Here is a 6,000-nt window from a genome sequence, read left to right on the forward strand (position 1 = left end):
ATACAAAATAGTAAATCTTAAAGGTGATTGTAAGAAATGGAAATATAAATAAAAATAAATCGTTTCCTTCAATAATTTTTATAAGCTGAAAGCAACGTGATAAAATTACTACATTCTTCTAAGGTTTTTGCAATTTTCTATTTCAGCCATTGATTTTTGTTATAAACGCATCAGTATAGTGATTACGGATTTATATTTATATACTATGCAATACATGCGGTCAATTTGATCAAAGTAGATTTAGCATTAAATTAGAATAGTTGCTTGACCCAATTATTTCGTTAAATCGATGTATGCATAGTAGGAAACAAAATTGAATCAACACTTTCTTAAAACTATTGAAAAATATCGTCTTTATAGTTTCATTAAAATCGGTGAGCTGTAAACAATAAATCGTGAAAATTCGTGTTTCTCAGGAATTTCAATAAAACCAGGTAATTTTTCAATGAAATTCTCAACATGAATGAAAGTTACGGAGAAGTGCCAAACGCGTTCTTTAAATTTTCATTATACGCTGAGATAAGAAAGTAAGAAAACGGCGGATTTTTACATTCCTTTATTCCAAGTGATAGTAAAATTAAGAAAAGAAGTATTCCAATCATTCTGCAGCGAACTCCGACAGGAGAATTCAAGTAATTTAGACCAACTTTAAAAAACTTTTACCATTTCAAAAGTGTCGACTCAACAACTTTGCTCTCAACTCTAGATCGGTAAATTGAGTTTCCAGTATTTGAGTTCGTAATTAAGTTTGCCGGACAGGTTAAAAACACACCGAGAGCGAGACTCGGACGAGTTGGTTGCCGAAAAGACAAGGTTGGCCAGCGTGGAATTTCCATGGGAGCAAGGAAGAGGAAGTCGGGTGCGCGGTGTCCGCAGAAGTCTGCACAAAAGGCCACGGAACGAAGCGGCGCAGCGCGGCGCAGTGCGACGGAACCGTGAAGAATTTCCACAAGGGGAGTGGGCACCGTCGATGGAGCGGCTTTCGAGGACTTCTTTCTACGGTTAATTGGTCGACGACGAGCGGCTCGCCAAATTCCCACGGGGGATTTCAGAGCCGGAAAAGAGAACAGGTCTCCGAGAGTCTCCGGGTAAGCGAAAACGCTGCCGCAAGGCGAAGCGAGAGAGGGGACCCGCGCCGCGCCGCGCCGTGGAATACGAACGCGTTTTCTGCCTTTCAGGGGCCCGAGCAACCCGGGACCACCCGCCGCGACCAAAAAGAGAATTCATAGCGGCGATATCGATGCGATCGCGCATCGGCCGAACGATAAAACGTGCCTAGCTATCACTATCGATATCGGCGAGGTGAATTTATCGATTTCCCGAGCAGCGGGAAGCCACCAGGCTCGCGAGGCTCGCACACGACCATCGGACCTCGGCAGATAGACTGCGACAGAGGTTAACGTCTTTATTTTCCGAACGTCGTCGAGCTTCTCGTCCCGTCCCGTCCCGTCCCGTCCCGTCTTATCCCGTCCCGTGGCGCGCGACACTCGACGGTAGTTGCATCGGTTGCAACTTGCAACCTATGCAACCTCTAGGGCTTGAGGTCTCTGAACATGAATAGAGCCACCTAAAACCAGATTTGTGCGCGCGACGCGCTCACCAGCGAGGTAGATTCCGTGATACAACCGCGCTACGTTTCTACGGCCAAAGACGTCTACGGGATAAAAAGACGACTTTCATAACAAATAAATACAGGAGTTCGTGAATAATTTTATTACAATTTCACGAAAACAGCGATACAGTTTTTCAGAATTACTAACGCGTAATTCACGAGAAATATGGAAACACGTTATTACGGTCATCGAGAATAGTTTCGCGCAGTCGGATCGGCAAATCAGGAGAGAGTATCGAGTGTCATCACCGTTTAGATGGATGTTTAATGAGATTAATGACTGATCGTTTAGTATCTCGATCGTGACGCACGTGCTCGCGCCGCCCCGTCGAAAGACGGATGACACGGAAATCCGCGACGTCGAAATACATAATACGGCTTTGCGGTAGGTCGCCGCCCAAGACTTCCAGCTATGTTCCTGAATAAAGCAGCACGTAGGTGTGTCACTTCGTGCGGAATAAAAGGCTGCGGAGTACGGCACCGTAACCGTGTACCACAGCGTCGGGGGACCCTTTCGTAAGGAGATTTGCTTTTACGCAATTGAGGCGACGCCGCGCCGGGTCCGCGGCCAGACGCGCGACAATCCAGAAACCGGCAAACGTGGCCGCGATTTTCGAGCGAGCTGTCATCGCGACGGCGACAATGACACAGGCGACGCAGTCGTCGCGGCACAGCGTTTACAGAGATCGGGAATCCGCTCTAGTTCGTCTCTGAATAGCTTCGTTATAGAATGAACGGTCGTCAGTTTTGATGGCTCGCCGCGATGATCAACCTTGCCAAGAATGATGGAGTTGTTGGCTGCCATCCGCGGACATTATTGCCATTTACTGATAAGATTTATGCCCCTCGGTCGAGTTCCACCGCATTTCTAGCCTCCAAGGCCTCCCGTACGATCGAAGAATTTAATGTACTGTTTATAGAGCGTTTGACGGCAGACTTTCTCAACCTGCAGTCGGCGACCGGATGTGTTGGGACCTAGGACACGTCATGTTTTTAACGAGCCGCAATATGATCGCTTTAATGTCTATTTTCTCAAAACATGTTTGCGTATACTAGATAAAATTTTGTTTATTCATATAATCTTGAACCAAACTGTTTTATTTAGAATTGGTAATTTTATATTTTATACAAAACAAAGGAGATAGAAATTGAGTCTCTTTTAGAAGCAACGCAGGCAGCTAAAAATTACACGTTGCAAATTTTACTACCATTTGAAGCAACTGCTGTCCAACAAGAAGGTTGAGAAACGCTGCTACAGCAACAGCTTACTGCTCAGTATAGTAGATCGAGCTCGTTACTTATGAAATTAGAACCTCGCATTGCAAGTTTTCTGGCTAAAACGTGTTAAAAATGGAAATATTCATTCACGTTTACAGAGATTAAAAAGAAATCGTTTCTCTTCCCAACTGGAAACATACGAACTTGTGAATAATTTATAAGCTCGGGAGGAAAAAATTGTTCTAAGCTTCTTAGTATCCCGAGACGCAACAGAATGGTCCCAGGGGATGCGGTATCGTTTTCGTTTCAATCGAATTCCACCACTCGGCGGAATTTCTTGTTTCTTGGTGGAAAGAACGTCCCAGTGCTTTCCGGGGGAGTAATACCATCGTGAAAATACATGAGAAGCGATTGAACCTGAACCAAATTCTCTGCGCCCTATTGAATTCCATATTTCTTTCGCGGGGCAAGCAAAATATACTGTTTCGAATGATCGGGTTCTTGATAATTGTACTACTATGGATAATCTTAACAAATCATGTTCCTCGGGTATCTGACGTAAGTTCGGGTGAACATGATTTGTCAAAATAAAATAATTCTTAAATATTGCGGATTTCATTGCTTCACGGTGAAAATGGTTAGGTGTAATTTAAAGGGGGCTACTAATGTAAATTTTGAAAAAAATTGCTTTTCTTGACATATTTTTATAGGATATAGTTTCAAAAATACGTCTCTAAAACGTTGCATGCTCTTTTTTTAAATTACTAAAGTTATGGTTGTGTAAAGGGTGAATTCATACTGGATAAAAAATTTTCACGTTTCTTCTTCACTTCAGACAAACATAATAGTCGGAATTATGGACACTGTGAAAATGATCTTTTGTAGAAGCGACTCTGAGAGTTTCTTTTCCAAAATAATTATAAAATGTCGTTGACAAATAAGTAATGTCAATTTGTCTACAAAAGGTAGAATAGTTCCTTTGCAAAAAGTTACCAAAGAGAGTTAAAAAAGCGCGCACTGTCTAGAAGAAGACAGTAAAGGGTTTAAAAGAATTGAAGAGTAGCGATATACATATTAAGCTTATATCATTGAATAAAATTAAAATATCAAATAAAATATCAATTATACCGACGTGCATTTCGAGCAGCAGTTATGATTTTACAAAACACGAATCAGGCCGAACCGGGCAAAGCGTCGTGATTCAAATCAAACGTGCCGCGCGCCGCGTCGCAGGAACGAAAGTGCGCAACAAAATGAAGAATGTTGCGGATCGAAAAGGTATTTCGCCGGATCCGACCTAAATCCACAGAGCCGCAAACTATTGAGACGCGAAGACGGGAAAGCTCCTCGGCGTGGCCTTTCGGCTGCACCGATGCCGATCTGTCGCACAAAGCGCGGAACATTTCCGGCCGTGAGTCTTCCATCGAGCGAGCTGCAGCCGCAGCTTTTAATGCTCGACCTACTTTGATCCTGACGTTAGGAGTCGCGCATAAACTCCTATTTAACCCTTGTTGCATAAAGCGCGACCACGGCCGCTCTAAATATTTTCCTTTCCACGCCAGAGACTATAAATTGATTCGTTGTTTTATGGCCACGTGTTTTTTTCAGGGCGCGGTGCGGCCCGCAGCATCGCCGCCAACCAGATCGATAAGACGTCGTTAAAATTTCAACGCACTCGTGCCGCGACGACCTGTCTTCTGGATGCTCCCAGCCCTTTACCATTTTACACGGATTCGCAGCAAACTCTTGTGGTCGGATATCCTCCCAACGATTGTTCAATGTATTTACTAGACAGACAAAAAGGAATCGATTTTAACGGAATCAACTGAATGGAGAGATCGTTCATATTTACATTAGCAACGCGTGGCTCTCATTTTCCTTACATTTCATCGTTGTCATTGTCTTCCTTTATAAAACTCAGTTCTAATTAAACTCTGCCAATACTGCTGCGTTAGCCATACACGAGTGGCTGAAGTGTACAAAATTTAATTTAAAAAATGAATCTCTTAATTTCAACATAATTTCTTGATTTATTAAGATTTGCAAAAGGTACGAATGTGAAAATCCTACGATGACATATAATTGATAATCGATGCCGTGTAAGTCTGCGTTGAAATTTTAATTGAAGCGAATGAAATCCTTCAATTTTATGCAATTTCTGAAATTTTTGGCGCGGTCGTGAAAGTGTTAAGAGACATTTTTCAGCTGTGGCATTGATCCTTGATAGAATACAATTAATGGGAAACGAAATAAAAGATAACCTTTTTATTGCATAGAGTGTACGTGCTAATGCATCGGAGAAGCATGAAAATCCCCCGAAATCTCGAAATCTTTCGCGCCCTGTTTACGAACGAGAATACGCCTGTTGAAGATTCATCTGCTTCACTGTTCTTTATTGTCAGTCGAAAATATCCGGCAGTTCAAAGTTGCTGGCAAGAACCCTCCTGACAGGGGAACCGAGTGTGCACGAGAGGGAAGTTGTATATACATCTTTCTTTATGTTTCTGCCGGGTATTTGAAGGCAATTGGAGAGCACTTAGAACAGAGACGCTTCATTTGCATCTCTATAAGTCGCAGACGTGCTACTCCATACGGGACAACAACGCCGGCTACGAACGCGTGTTTTTCTTGCGACTCTTCTTTTCGGATTCGACGAGATGAATGACGAGGATACTTGTACGATCAACTGATCCCGTAACATTGCACGGCCTTTAATAAAACCACCGCGATATTCAATTCACAAAGCGAATACCGGGGCCTTTTTCAGTCCTTTCATGACGGACGCTTTTGAATTTCCTTTTGCAAAAAAAATATATTTTGAAACGATCTCGCCAGCTGTGGTTTAAAATCCATGTGCAAAATTTTGGTAAGATTGGTGCCATGATTTTCGAATAGCAAAATCGGTGTATCAATTTTTGAAATATTCATGCAATTGTTCCAAAAAGATCGTATTTAAAAACAAAAATGTTCAGAGCTTCGTATAAAGAGAACTGTTGGAATTTCAACGATGACTACCGATGGAAAAACAGACCCAGCGAACTGTTTTATGGCTCTTTATGAGGGTGAGCCGTTGGCGACGAAGGCCCACGGATTTTTCAGTTCAAAAGCAGAAACCGGACCGTAAGGTTGCCACCTCGGAATACCACTACCATTGTATATATTTTTCTCTG

The 6,000-nt window shown here is 42.7% G+C and overlaps 1 protein-coding gene and 1 long non-coding RNA gene across 3 annotated transcripts in view; one reads left to right on the forward strand and one right to left on the reverse strand.

Annotated features, from left to right (window-relative positions):
• Cv-c (RhoGTPase activating protein) overlaps positions 1–6,000 on the reverse strand; it is a 386,165-nt gene that overhangs the window by 82,328 nt on the left and 297,837 nt on the right. The window lies entirely within an intron of this gene.
• On the forward strand, positions 770–5,838 carry LOC144475710 (uncharacterized). Its single transcript, XR_013494912.1, has 3 exons — positions 770–1,088; positions 4,439–4,610; positions 5,107–5,838. It is a non-coding gene; the product is annotated as an uncharacterized LOC144475710 (long non-coding RNA).

This window comes from Augochlora pura, chromosome 10 (assembly GCF_028453695.1).
Source record: "Augochlora pura isolate Apur16 chromosome 10, APUR_v2.2.1, whole genome shotgun sequence".
In the NCBI taxonomy this organism is placed as follows: domain Eukaryota; kingdom Metazoa; phylum Arthropoda; class Insecta; order Hymenoptera; family Halictidae; genus Augochlora; species Augochlora pura.